We start from the raw sequence: 15,461 nt of genomic DNA, 5'->3' as shown, positions 1-15,461 counted from the left end.
ACCCAGCAGTACACTAAGAATACAACCTGAAAAACGTTATTTTCTCTCTGGCCACCTGGTAACCTGCTGTGTTTATTGGGGTGGGTGATAATAAGAACAGACAAGTTAAAGATAAATTCTGGCTTAACTTTTAAATTTTACATTTCTGTAGTCATAGAAATAAGCAAATAGCAAGATGGTACTTAAACCCCACCTATTAGCAATTACATTAAATGTAAACACACTGAACTCTTTAAAAGACAAATTTTGTCAGAATGGATTAAAAAACAAGCCTCAGCTATACACTAGTTATAATCACAGAAATGATTATATAAATCACTTAGCTCACTGGACTTGCCCACTCAACAAGTATCAAATTCAGGTTCACTAGGTATTAGAGTTCAAAGTCCTTTATTACTCAGATTTATTTCTCTCATTCTAGCAGCTGTCTGGTGAACAGAGCCATAATTTTTTAAGGGGCGAATACTACTGAAGTATGTAAGATAGAAGATGGTTCTGTACCTTTACCCCCAAATCTCACTCTGCTGAGAGTGCTTTTTCTTAGGGACATTTTTCTATGCACTTAATTATTTTTCTAACCTACAACCTGAGATATTTCTGGCAAGAGATATCTGTGTGTACATTCATGCCCTTTAAGGTAAACCTTGACAGTCTCATCTTACAGAATCCATTCATGGTCCTAATTCTGTAAGTCAAATTTTTGTGAATTATGGTCCTATCCATTAGTGGGCTATTTCTGGCACCTGGTTATCCATAAGAAGAGGCTATGCCTGACCTGAATACAAAAATTCTTTGGGCTTTACATGTGCAATCAAGATCCTTATCACCAAGAACATTTGCACCCACAGATACAGGGAGGAGAGAAAGAGTGTTCCTGTAGGCCTAACCGGGATTGATTGCAGCCTCATGAACAGTAGAGACATATTCTAGCAGAGGTGTTAGAACAGACTTTGGTGGACTTGCATAGTTCACTAGCTGTGTGACCTTGAACAATTTAATTTGTACCTCCATTTTTTCATCTGTAAAATGGGCATTATAGTAGTACTTCAGTGATTAGGTGATTGTGAGGATAATGGATAACGGTCCTAGAATTGGGCTCCTTAACAATAAAATACTAATAATCATAAAATAAAAATAAAAAGAGGTTGGGCCCAAACTTGAGGCAAAAAAAAAAAAAAAAAATTTATCAGGAGAGCAACCTTGAAACTTGATTCGGTAGGTGTAAAGGGTTTCTCTGCGAAACAAGGTCACTAACAGGCTTCAGTGAACATATCCACAGAGCTAAATATGGTTATTTGACATCTCAACAATTCTAGCTTAGGCAAGAGAGAATTTCTTTCAAAGCATAATAGTGATCCATTTTCTGTTCTACATGAATAGGAAAAAAAAAGTGATTAAACACTCAAGCTGTACAGTTGAGCTGAGTTCAAATTCCAGCCCTGCCACTTACAAGTGGTGTGATTACTTAATCTCTTCACACCTCAGTTTTCTCATTTGTAAAACGGGCATACAAATAGTACTTGTAGATTTATTATTGTTAAATGAGCTAATAAGTGTAAGTGCTTAGAACAGTGCTTGGCACACATTAAGCAATACATGTTCTTCCTGGCATTTATCATCATTATCATCACCAGACTTCAGCTCAAAGCTTATTGACTCAGGCCAGTATATAATATCAACACAGACAGGCAGCTGGGGCAGAGAATAAAGGAAACCTATTAGGTCTATTTGCCAAACATTTACCGTGCATAAATATATTCTTATTTAATCCTTAGGATTCATTCAACAATTATTTACCAAGCTCCTACTATGCGTCAGTCCACAGTCCCCACCTTATAGTCTCCAATCATGAAAAGGCACTGTCCTAGATGATGGGTAAAATAGATTGTGCCCTAATCAGGCTTACTTAAGAATAAACCGAAGCTCAGAAAGGTGCAACAACTTTCCTAAAGCCCCTGACTCCCAACTTGGGTGTGGAGAGCGGATTCAAATGCCGTTCTTGAATGTAAATCTGTGTAGCTGCAAACTGTTGACCTCTCCCTGCCCCACTCACTGTCTCCCCACCCTGCTCAGGCAGGCTGGAACTTTCTCTTCTACCTGCTATAAATAATGGAGAGAGGGAAAGCTATTTTATTTCTGTCTGGCCACGCACTGACAAGCACAGATGGCTCTAAGGCTGAGAGACTGCTTCATGCTCCTGATGTGCAATGAAGGAGACAGATTGTTGGATCTAAAGCTGCTAGGGATAGCCACACAGGCTTGAACTCTGCTGTTGGTGCCACTAAGTACCCATTATGTGCTAGGTCCTCAAAAGAATAAAAGGGCCTTTGCTGTCCTATTTTCTCCTGACACTGGATTTTTTTTTAATTGTGTTTTCTTTTTTTTTTTTAATTTTTTTTTTCAAGGTTTATTTATTTTTGGGACAGAGAGAGACAGAGCATGAACGGGGGAGGGGCAGAGAGAGAGGGAGACACAGAATCGGAAACAGGCTCCAGGCTCTGAGCCATCAGCCCAGAGCCCGACGCGGGGCTCGAACTCACGGACCGCGAGATCATGACCTGGCTGAAGTCGGACGCTTAACCGACTGCGCCACCCAGGCGCCCCTTTAATTGTGTTTTCTAAGCGAAGTTATACCTGTTCATAATTTAATTTTTAAATTTTTTTTTTCAACGTTTATTTATTTTTGCGACAGAGAGAGACAGAGCATGAACGGGGGAGGGGCAGAGAGAGAGGGAGACACAGAATCGGAAACAGGCTCCAGGCTCTGAGCCATCAGCCCAGAGCTTGACGCGGGGCTCGAACTCGCGGACGGCAAGATCGTGACCTGGCTGAAGTCGGACGCTTAACCGACTGCGCCACCCAGGCGCCCCCATAATTTAATTTTTAAATTTTTGTATTTATTTAATCTCTACACCCTACATGGGGCTTGAACTCATGAACCCAAGATCAAGAGCCACATGCACTTCCGACTGAGCCAGCCAGGTGCCCAACCTGTTCATTGTTTTAAAAAGTCAAAAGCACTAAAAGACACACACCAGAACATTATGTCCACCAACCCACTGCTCCCTGTTCTTTATTCCTTCTTCACAGAATCAGTCACTTTCAACTCCTTTTGCTTATATACCATTCTTAATGTATCAATTTCATTTTCTTAAAAATAAAATGTCTTTTTATTCCTTAAAAATAAATTTTCTTTTTTCTTAAAAATAAAAAAAAAAAATTTAATGTTTGTTTATTTTTGAGAGAGACAGCACAAGCAGGGGAGAGGCAGAGAGAGAGAGAGAGAGAGAGAGAGAGACAGAATCTGAAGCAGGCTCCAGGCTCTGAGCTGTCAGCACAGAGCCTGACATTGGGCTCGAACTTACTAGCCCTGAGAGCATGACCTGCCCACAAACCACGAGATCATGACCTGAGCCAAAGTCGGCCACTTCACCGACTGAGCCACCCAGGCGCCCCCTTAATTTATCAATTTTATTATTATCTGACTTTCTATTTTGGTAGTTGGGGATTTAGTGTTCTTTTTTTTTTTTTTTTTTTAATGTTTATTTAGTTTGACAAGGAGGGGGAGGAGCAGAGAGAGAGGGAGAGCAAGAATCAGGAGCAGGCTCTGTGCTGTCATCAGAGTCCAATGTAGGCCTCAAACCCACGAACCGTGAGACCATAACCTGAGCCAAATCAAGATGCTTAACCGACTGAACCACCGAGGTGCCCCTGGGGATTTAGTGTTCTTATGCCATTATTCCCATATCCCTCTCTGCATCCTCCCAATATTTCACAGTTTTTTTTGATAATCAATAGTCAGTGCTTACATTTTGACTATGTAAATATTGTGTACAGCCTCAGTCATGGTCCTGACAGGAAACAAATGGCACCCTCAAACTGGGTAATTTGAGGGGATTCATAAGGAGACTATTTCCAAAGGTGGGGGCAGAGCATAGAGAAACCATAAGGAATAGGGCAGTACCCTAACTTACTAGGCCTATGCCTGATGAGGTGATGGAAAGGAGTCGTTAGTTACCAGGACAGAAGAGACACGAGTTAAGGAACGCAGCCCACCCATGGTCCCACGGGAAGAGCTCCCCCTCCCCCTCCCTCTCTCCCAGTCTCTGCCAGTGAAGGCAGAGGCAGAGGGCATGGGACACCACTGCTGTGTGGGTCATTCAGGTCAGTCCCCCACAGCCCAGAGCAGAGCGGGGAAGGGGAGAGTGGACCTGCAGGGCAAATAGAAGTCTAGCGCTGCGGCTTGGCCGAGGGGCTGTTTCCCTCCACCTTCTCAACCGGTTTTTTCTTTTCTTTTAAGTTTTCATTTTAATTCCAGTTAGTTGACATGCAGTGTTGTATTAGTTTCAGGTGTACAATGTAGTGACTCAACACTTCCATACGTCACCCGGGGCTCCGAACAACAAGCGCACTCCTTAATCCCCATCACCTATGTCACCCGCCCCCTCCCCCACCTCCCCGCTGGTGACCATCAGTTTGTTCTCTATAGTTAAGAGTCTGTTTCTTGGTTTGTTTCCCTCTCTTCTTTTCCCCCTTTGCTTGTGTGTTTTCTTTCTGAAATTCCACATATGAGTGAAATTATATGGTCTGTCTTTCTCTGACTTATGTCACTTAGCACTGACCAACTTGTTTGTCTTTCCTGGAAAACTTCACTACAGTCTGCAGTTTGCCTGATCTTCTAACATGCCTATGGTTACTTGTACTTCACAGTGAAAGAACTATAAACCGCCTCAACTAGCCCTTATATACGAGTGAGATACTTTAAAGTGGATTTTTGAAGCTCAATGTGCAGAGGCAGGCCTGTCAAGTAGAGGGATTCCCAGGGGTTACTGGGGAGGGAAGCCTGCTTTTCCACCCAGGACTCTTCAAGTGTCCGTATTGGGGGACTTTCTCTGAGGCCATTCAGTCTGTCCAGAGAAGGTGCCTCCGCGTTTGTCCCTGGGAATGTGAGCCGAGATGCTAGCTTTCCGGAATTGCCTCGGGAATGAGGTTCTCTGTTCAGCATGCAGACATGGTCTTACGCTCCTGTGTTCAGTACCTCTCACTACACCTCTCCCTGTGCTTAGGTCCTGGTTCACTTTCCCAAAGAATAAACCTCACATTTTCAGTGAGGGTAGAGACAAGAGGCAGGTGTTTTGTTTCACAGGGTGGCGATAGGAGTCTGGGAGTCTAACTGTCCCTTAGATCCCTTGTCCCAGTCCCAAATTTTACTCCTACCTTCCACAGGACCTGCTACCTCCAGTTGCTAGTTGCAGGGTAAACCAGCTCCCACCTCTTCACTGCGTCCTTCTGTGGGCTCTTGGATTTCACTCCAGTGTGAGTTACACTGATCTCAGCTTTCTGAAACATTGTTGGCAGATGTCACCTGCGGTCGTCTCCTCTTCCAGTCTCTTCATCTTTGTGTGATTATACCATCAATTTAGTTTAGCTAAGATAAACGTATGAGTTCAATCCACCATGCTTAACCAGAGAGCCACTAGTGATGAATTTTGGAGATGTTTTATTTTAGGTCTAGATGAATGCTCATCAGTTCATGCCTAAAGGCCCCATAAGGTGATTGATCCAAATCAATACCACCCAAACCCCTATTAGGTAGCCTCAGCTCTTTGTGATACAGGAAGCCAGTTACCTAGCTTCTTCCCATGGCATGGGCATGTCACATGATTCTACTACTGAGTTCTTCACTAACTCAGTGTTTTCTTTCTTTTTTGTTAATACTTATTTATTTTTGAGAGAGAGCGCGTGCGCATGGGGAACGGGGAGAGAAAGGGGGGAAGAGAGGATCTGAAGCGAGCTCTGTGCTGACAGCAAGCCCAATGCGGGGCTCAAACTTGTGAACCATGAGATCAAGGCCTGAGCCAAAGCCGGAGGCTTAACTGACTGAGCCACCCAGGTGCCCCTAGCCCAGTGTTTTCTGAAGTGTGGTTAGCATACCTCCAAGGGCTTGGCTAAGTATTAGATGAATGATCATTTCAAAATTGTAATTGTAACAGTTATGTATTTTATTGTATATATTTTTTTAAAAATGTCTGGGGCACCTGGGTGGCGCAGTCGGTTAAGCGTCCGACTTCAGCCAGGTCACGATCTCACGGTCCGTGAGTTCGAGCCCCGCATCAGGCTCTGGGCTGATGGCTCAGGGCCTGGAGCCTGTTTCCGATTCTGTGTCTCCCTCTCTCTCTGCCCCTCCCCCGTTCATGCTCTGTCTCTCTCTGTCCGAAAAATAAATAAAAAACGTTGAAAAAAAAAAAATGTAGCTAGCATGGGGCACCTGGCTGGCACTCTTAGTAGAGCCTCTGACTCTTGATCTCAAAACTAAAAAATAAAATGTAACTAGCACATCAGGACCATATTTTGCTAAGGATGAGTCTAAAAACAGCGAGTCAATTTAAAGAAAGGTGTTGAATAAATAATAACATAGGTGCTATTCAGGAGTGGCAAACAATATGCCAATGACTGAAAGGTGGTAAACACTAATCCTGCTGAGTTAAGCTAGCTAGTGCTACATGATCCAGAAAGGACACTTGTGAAGCACATTTCTTTCCAGGGCACTGAGTGGCTCAGCTGGTTAAGCATCCCACTCTTGATTTGGCTCAGATCATGATCTCGTGGTTCGTGGGATGGAGCCCTGCATCAGGCTCCACGCTGCTTGGGATTCTCTCTCTCCCTCTCTCTGCCCCCCCCCCCACCACACACACTTGTGCTCTCTCTCTCAAAATAAATAAGTAAACCTAAAAAAAAAAGGGGGGGGGGAAGAAGAAGAAGCACATTTCTTTCCAGAAAGCCCTGGACGTTGCTCTTCTCCTACCTGCTGGTCCCCAAACTGGAATGAAAACTAAGGATTGCCAAGTGCTGGCCTTCCCCACAGAAATCAAGTTTGATTCTGTGGAATGAATGTAGAAATGCTTCTGCCCTGGTGTGAGTTAGCTGATTCTGAATTGCAAGAGGCTATGTGCAGAGGGTATGAACTACAATAGCAAAGCAGACCTCCTAGAAACCCCCTCCCTCTTAGGGCTGTATTTCTGCTCCCAGGGACCTTCCTTCCTTTGCACCTTTCTCCTGCTGCCCTGAGATGCAAGGTGAGCATATGGGAGTGGAGGGTAATTGGCAGCTGGAATGTTTAGTTCTTAGCCTCAGGGAAGGCAACTGGCTCCTTGCCTGTCTTGCTGCCCCTGGCATATCGCCAGCCCAGACAAGGCAGTGCAGGTTGGGAAACACCTGGTATCAAAGGTCTCTCCTGGCTCCTGGGGGTTGGTCCCCCTTATTAGATTGGGCTCTTGAGAGTTTCCCAGAAAGTGTCCCAAAAGTTCAACATTCCAGATCAACCCACAAGGATAGAAAAGGGAACTAATATTTATTGGGCACCATTTATTATGCCCCAGAGCTTTGTACATTTAAACCTCACAACAGTCTATGCAAATGGTATCATTCCCATTCTACAGAGGCTCCCGATCAAGTAACTTGTCCAAGTTCTTATAATAAGTGGCAGGGCCAGGAGTCAAACCCAGAGTAGTATGAGGCCAAAGCAAAGAGCCATAGTGACAGGAAGACACAAAGCAGAACCTGTTGCCTGGAGATGCATGCTTCCCTTGGTGGCTGTCTGGACATTGCATGGCTGTCTGTCTTCAAACGTGTGAGAACAAGAAAACGGCAGAAAGCCAGGACCTCCCAGGCAGAGGCTGCCTTTCTGAATCCATGCAAGAGGCAGAAATGTGGCGCGTGTGGCAATGGCCGGGCAGCATGGCCATGGCCAGGAACACCCATGTGTTTTATATCATAGTCTAGAGACACCATAAAAAACTAGGAAACTGGTAGCCCCTCCCTGGCCAGCCTAGCCCAGTATATATAACTTATTATAGTTCTAAGTAATAAAGTGTTCCTCTTAAAAAAAAAAAAAGCCAAAACAAGTCCACACACACAAACAAAAAAAACCAAAGTTGGATAAGGCAGGCAGAATGTACAGGTTATGGAACAGCCTTCACCTGAGGAAGAGGTCAGACTAGGCTTGGGTACAGGGCCAAGAATAATTCTGTGAACCAGTTACAGTCCAAAATAGATGACAAACTGTCAGAACGGTGACCACAAACCCTCCTCTCCTCAGCTCATTTCCTGAGATAAGGAAATGGTATACTGAGCAATTCCCCTGTGCTGAGTCCCTTTGCTTGCATTAAAACTATTGGGGGCAGCCACCACTGCCTGGGTGGCTCAGTCAGTTGAGCATCTGACTCTTGATTTCAGCTCAGGTCCTGATCTCGTGGGATCGAGACCCTCATCAGGCTCCATGCTCAGCATGGAGCCCACCTGGGATTCTCTCTCTCTCCGCCTCTGCCCTTCTTCCTCATGCTCTCGCTCTCTCTAAAAATAATGATACTTTTATAACATAAAATGAAACTATTAGAGAGGTACTATTATATTTCCTATCTCACAGCTGCATAAGGCTTAGAAAGATTAAAGGACTTGCTCAGAGACATAAGGGCAGTAGGAATAGAGTCAGGGTTGGGACCCAGGTCTGTGTGGCTGCCAGACTGGAGGTTCCCACTAAGACAGTCTATCCTGCTGAAGGGTAGTGGGTTCGATATAAGCTAGAGCAACGCTGCACAGATTGAGGCCCTGCTCTTTGTGCCTCCTTGTCCTGGAGGGGATGTGAAAAGCATTTCTCTGTATGGAAGGGGCAGGAGGGAGATGCTTATATTCTAAAAGGCCTGGACGGAAAGATACAAAGGGCCTCCTTAGAGGAGGTCACTTGGGCTTTGTGTTCCTCACTCCCCTCCACCCTCAGGATTTAGCAAAATGGCACAGAAACAGGCTGGCAGGAGCTGCTCCAGATAATCACACACACATACACACACACACACACACACACACACACACACACACACACACACACGCAAACACCCTTCCGGGTGCATTCCTGCTGCTCACATCAGTGAGGGAGCAGCATCTACCAGCAATAACTCATGTAAACCTCATCCATTTTCTGCTTCATTAGGTCAGTGAGAGTCTGCGGCTCCGGAGAGAGCCCTCTTCAGCAAGGCCTGGCGATGTCCTTGAGAGAGCCTACTGGGAGGAACTCTCCATTGTTCCTGCTGTTAGAGGCAGTAGCTGCTCCTGACATCCACGCTGGAGCCTGCCCAGATGCCACCTGGATTTCCTGCCTTCGAAGCCTAGCCACAGCACATCTGGCTGTGTGACTGTGGGCAAGTGCCAGCACCTCCCCAAGACTCAGTTCCTATTTCTAAAATGATGATAATGATGTTCCCTATTCCAAAGGGTAGTTGTGAGGATTAAATTAGGTAATGCTTTTAAGGGGTTTAGTAGGAGGGCTAGGTACATATTAAATGTTCAGTAAACATGGGAGTGATTCTTCTGGCAATTCTCACCAAGTCTGGACCCACGAGGTTTGGTCTCCCAGCACTGACCCTTCAGCAATCACAAGGAATTTGAAAATAGCTCGAATCCTAGGCTGGCCTTTCGGCAAAGTGGGAGTGGGGATCACAGCAGCACAAACTGAGAATCGCCTTTCCTCTGCAGCCCACCTACCTTCAACAGACCACAGAGTCAGGGCATCTCTGTTTAAATCTCCCATCCCCACTGCCTCTCAAATTCCTTTCAGATGTGTCTTCTTCCTCTTTATTACGTGGATTAACAGCCTGTAGACCTAAATCCTTCTCCCCTCAACCTTCCTGTATAGTCTTAGGGCCAACTTGGTGCTCTTGATTCCGCATCAAAAAAGCCCAAAGAACAGGTTGAGCTAAAGACAAACCCCCCTCTGAGACTGGGGGAAGGGGGGAAGGTGAACAGGAATGGCCCTGTGAACTCTACATACTGTGTATATACAACTGAATTGCAAGCCCACTCCTCTCCTCTGCCAGAAGTGCTGTTGTGGAAGCAGAGATGTGCACAGAGGGCTGAGAAGGGAAGTGTGAGGAACCAGGAGCAGTTCCACTCTGCATTCTGATTTCTTTTTCTCCTGGAGACAGAACCTCTCTGAAGACTCTCCCCAGTCCTTCGGACGGTGGCAGTGAGGTCAGCTCCGGGGTGCGCTGCCAGCCCCCATCTTCCTCCCCGACTAGGAGAGCTGACAAGGAGCAGATCTGCCTACTGTCTCACTCTGGAGTCTTTGACTCCCCGTTGATAACCACCCTCCCTGGTTGAGAGCCTGCCAGCCCCTCACCTGCCCCAGGAGCCATTTTGTGGGGTGAGGGATGCAAGGAACTGGGATTATTGCCTAATCTATTGCACTCTGTCTCCTGCACCACCACAACCCCCTCTGCCAGGGAGAGCAAAGTCTAAAGCCAACCAACATATTGTGGAATTGTCAACTTTCACCCATTGCCCTGAAGAGAGTTTAACACCAGAGCCCCACGGCCTGCCGTGAGGAACCAATTCCACATGGGGGAGAAGGGGTGGGCTTCCCAGCCTACCCCATTTCAAGACCTTTCTCAAAGAACAGATGGGTTTAAAGTCTTCCAGTGCAACCCAGCCTGGCTGCCTCCCCGGGCTGTCCCCAGGGATGGCACTGAGGTGTGGTGGGGCCTGCAGCGACAGTCAGCCATCCTGGCGTCTACAAAGGAGCTCTGCAAGGGTGCTGGCTCTGGATTATCACCCAAGGCAGGAAGCTGTGGCCCTGGTTACCATGGAGATGCTGGCACAGTCTGTGCCCACCCGAGGCTGATGGAGAAGGAGGAGGAGAAATGCAGTTGCTTCAGAACTAGCTGAGATTAAGGGGAGGGTCTGTGATATCATGAGTCTGCTGCTGGGGGGGGTGCTTGGAGAGAAGGCTGAGGCTGAGGTGGCCCCCTGCCAGTCCTGTAGCTCTAATGGCTGGGGTGTGGCCTCTTGCACAGTGAGGCCTCACTGCCAAGTGCCAGCCTCAATCATAGGCTCTTGGAAGAGGCTCTGATACAGTGGAAAAAACCCAGGATTTGGAGACGCAATGAGAGCCACACCCACAGTACAAGATAGAGCCCAGGCTGGTTGAGAGGCCATGTGTCTGCTGCAGTGAGAAAGTACTGGACTAGTTGGGAGGTTCCAGCCCTTAGTCACCAGCACTGAAGCATCATGGGAGCCTAGAGCACTTCCCTTCCCTGCACCGAGCCCTAATTCCCCACAGCGAATGTTTGCCCTGTGGGCCAGAAGAGAGTAGCTGAGAGGCCCTGCAGTGTAAGCAAAGCAGGGGCAGGCGTGAGGGGCAGGTGGGAAGGGCCAAGGCTGGGAGGGCCCCTCTTGGGCTTTCATCCCTTGTGTGGCTAAAACTGGAGGATGAGCTAAGTTGAAATATCCTCTGAGAGGGCCTGACACTGCAAGTGTGTTTGTACAAAGGGCAGCGTTTGGCCCTGTACACACGCGGGCTGTGCAAGCTAAAGGAGTGCCAGGGAGAAGGGAGGCTGCTTAGGTAAGGCCCTGGAGCAGCCCTGTGGACAGACGAGCCGCCTGGACCTTTCTGCAGCCCTGTCACATTTGCCCTTTGATATCCAAGGAGCAGAGGGCCAACTGCTTTCCAGGCTGTGAAGACAGAGGGGCAGAGTGTTACAGGGGAAGGAAAGCTGGTCTGGGAATGCGCAATCCACCAGGCTGCTTTCCGGCTGCAGGGCCTGGGGCGATTCCAGGTTCTGAGGTTTCCACAGTCCCACCAGTAAAATGGAAGTAAAAATTCCTGCTCTGCTTTCTTCTGGTTGAAGTACAAATGTCACTAGAGAACTGATATGAAAGCCACCCTAGGCTATGCACAAATGAAGGGCCCAGTGAGCTTTATCTAGCTGCAGGGGGAGCCTTCTCCTTGCCTGCACCAGCCCCACCACAGCCTGAGATCCCTCTTGGGGTACCGGGAAGCTCTCCTTTGCTTCTCTTACCAGAATCCCACATTCCCCAGGGAGCCAGAACCCCTTCTAGTACCCTAAAAAAATGAGGTGGGGCTGGCTTTTCAGGTCAGAGCCCTCTGAACAGGCTCAAAGTACAGGCAGAACCTCCTTTGTGAGGTGTAGCTAGATGAGTGGCTGTGTATAGGAGTTTAAACAAAGCCCCAGAGCCAACAGACCCAAATTTCAGCGAGGGTGTTCTGCCAGTCAGCATCGGCACAAATCAGAAGACCTCCATTCCTTGCCCACACCCTAGGCCCAGGAAATTACGGATAGACCTGTCTGGTTTTATTCACTGTTACAATTGCTTTGATCCTCTTGGAATTTTATAGGAAATTACCCTTCTTTCGTGAGCTAGGGCTTGGAATGTACTTCCACACTTGGTATGGTTGCAAAGTGTAAAGAATTCCTTAAAGAATCAGAGATGGCTTCCTGTTATCAGTAATTTGTTTTCAAAGCCCAGTGAGGCTTTTTATTAACAGATGCAACACCCAGCCGGTGCCTTGGGTGTTTTGGACCCAGTTTTCGAACTAAAATGGAGGACAAGAGAATGCTAGGCATGAGATTCTTGTTGCCATGGGTGCAGTCAGGCCCCTTGAATGTCTGCTTCCACATTGGGAGCTCCTCATTCCACATGAGGAGCAGCCCAAATCAGTTCCCAAAAAGGGGGGGGCAGCTTTGCCTCTGAGTTCTGAGCAATTGCAAAAAAGAAGGTGTGTGTGGAGGCTTGATTCGCTAACTCAGAGCCCCCCTGGATGTTAGAACTGGAACAGAGATCCTCTTATGTTTAGTCTAGGATATTGGGGCTACAGAGGGAATGTGACTGCCACAACATCACTCAGAGGTCCATGACCAAACTCAGGTCTCCTGACCCTCAGGTCAGTGTCTCCTCTCCAGCAGGCTGTCCATTCAACTTTGCTAAGCCATGCCCATCACTGTCCTTGCCACCCAAGATGTTGGAGGGAAAGGCTATCACAGCTTCCCACGTCCTCCCCTGTGGTGATTAGATAAAGGGCACTATGTTACCATGCTGGGGATTGTCTGGCTTGGAGACACCTTGGGACTCCCTCTGCACACTGATTTTGTGGGCCCTCAATTTGGAAACCACTTATATTTTGGCAACAGTTTTTGCCTTGGAACCTGTCAGTGTGATGGAAAGCTCGAGGCCTCACTCTGTGACAGGGTTGGACGGAGAGAAAAGGGCATAGGTCTCATTTCTTTTCCTTGGAAAAGAAGGTACTTTAGTCCATTCATGCTGCTGTCACAAAATAGTACAGACTGGGTGGCTTATAAACAATGGAAACTTATTTCTTATGGTTCTGGAGTCTGGGAAGTTCAAGACCAAGGCTCCAGCAGATGTCTGGTGAGAGCCTTCCAAGTTCATAGACTTTTTGCCGTGTCTTCACATGATAGAAGGGACAAGGGAGCTCCTCTTTTTTTTAAGGGCACTAATCCTGTTCATGAAGGCTCCACCCTGATGATCTAATCATCTCCTAAGTGCTCCCCCATCTCAATACTATCACATTACGGATTAGGTTTCAGCATGAGTTGGGGGAAAGGGTGCAAACATTCAGTCTACAGAAAAAGGAATCCAGAGTTTCTGAGGTGGATTCTGTTAGGTGCTCACGGGAGGAATGAACTCTGGAGGGAATAACAATCTAAGCCGAAAAGAGACACAGAGGCAGCTTCCAGTACCTGATAGGAGGGCAGGTAGGGGAGGAAGAGGGGAGGAGAAAGAGGTGGGGGAGGGTGGACACTGGCGTACCAGGAGATGTGGCACCCAGGAGGACTTGAGGAGTCAGGGTGGAGTCTGTGGCTTCCATTCCCATCATGTGAGAGATGGAGGGGGTTAGGGGGATGATATGAAGCAGTCCCAGGGACAGGCACCTGATCTCTTGCCAGAGAGAGGAGCCTTTGCTTTGGCACGTACACAACAGAGCCTGGCCTGTTGGGGACAGAGACCGATGAGGCCATCTGCATCTTGGGCCCTGAAACTCAGAAAAGCCATCAGCTTTGCAAACATGGAAAAGGTAAAAAAAAAAAAAAAAAAAAAAAAAAAAAAAAAAAGAAAAGGGGGGGGCTGCAGGGCCGTGTAGCGTATATCAGAGAAGTGTATGTTCTGTGCCGTTGTGGTTGGAGCTGCGTATGTTCCGAGCTTCTTGTGTTATTACAAAACAAGGTGTGTTCCTCGCCACCCCGCTGTGCTTTCCAGACTTCTCAACTACCTTGCTTTCACTCTCTCTCTCTCTCCCCTTCTCCAAAAGCATCTGACTTCCACTGCCCACCAAAAAAAAAAAAAAAAAAAAAAAAAACAACAACAGCAAAAACACCTAAATTTCATAGCCTGGCATTTAAAGCTAAAGATTCACCAGATACACTTTGAATTTCCTGCCTCAATGCATTTGCTCATACTCATTCTCTGCTTTCTCAACACCTGATCTTCAGCAATTGAAGTCTTTTTCTAGGCTAAGCTCAGATGCTACCTCCCCTGGGAAGCCTTCTCTGATAGTCCTGGCCAAAGGACCCTTCTCTCTTATGATTGTTAGGGCAATTTATTTCTGCCTCTTTTGAGGCAGTGTTATATTCTGTCTTGCATTTTAACCAAAGAGGGGAATGCCATTGGCCTTCCCCATTAAATGGTAAAGTCTTTGAAGGCTTATAAATATGTCTTATTCATTCTTATATCCCCAGCATTTAGCATAGTGCCCTCATGCATTTAGCATAGCAGGCATGTAATTCAAAATACATTTATAAAAACAAATAAATATATGTGCTGAGAATATGCAGAAAGTTTCTGTCCATGTGGAGCTCACAGTCTAGTGAGAAAAAGAGGACAGCAATAAGAATTAGTTTAAAATAAAGCTCAAGCAACAGCATTTGACCTATGAATGTGTGGGTTTGGGGAGGACAGGGATGGTGGCAAGGTAAAGAACATTCAGGTTGAAGAATTCGCCTAGGCGGAATACATGGCATGTCGGGGGAATGTAGTGTAAGAGCCTTGAGACCAGCATACGGGAAGCATGAAGGAAAATAGAAGATAAGGCCAGAGAGGGGATGTGGACACTGTATTGTAGAACATCTAGTGTGCCTTCCAAGGAATTCGGATTTTATTCTTGATGCTGTTGAATGAGGAACTATTGAACTTTTTTGAGGATGACTGTAACAAATACTAAATGAAGGAATGACTCAGCACTGTATTTTGGGTGGACATCATTCATTGGCCGGGTCCATTTTAGGAAAATCTTATATTGGTTGCTGAGCACCACCCATTCCCTGAGGTCAGACTATCCCCTGGTCAAGCCACCTCTTTTGTGAGATGTTCCCTTTCAAAGGGGCCATCCCTGAAGAACACTTGGTTAGTTTGGAGAAGTCTGTTCTGCCCTCTGAAATAGTGCTTTCTGATCCATCCCATGGATCCCACATTTGGCTTGGGCTTTAGTACAGAAATTCTTCTCTTTGGGCTGTATTAGTCAGGGTTCTCTAGAGCAACAGAACCAATAGGAGGTATAACAAAATTTATTATAAGGAATTGGCTCAGGCAATTATGGAAGCTGAGAAATCCCAAGATCTTCCATCTGTAAGCTGGAGACCCATGACAGCAGGTGG

The sequence above is a fragment of the Puma concolor genome, chromosome D1 (assembly GCF_028749965.1).
Source record: "Puma concolor isolate L17-30 chromosome D1, mPumCon1.1.hap2, whole genome shotgun sequence".
Lineage (NCBI taxonomy): Eukaryota > Metazoa > Chordata > Mammalia > Carnivora > Felidae > Puma > Puma concolor.
This window is presented reverse-complemented; position numbering follows the sequence as displayed.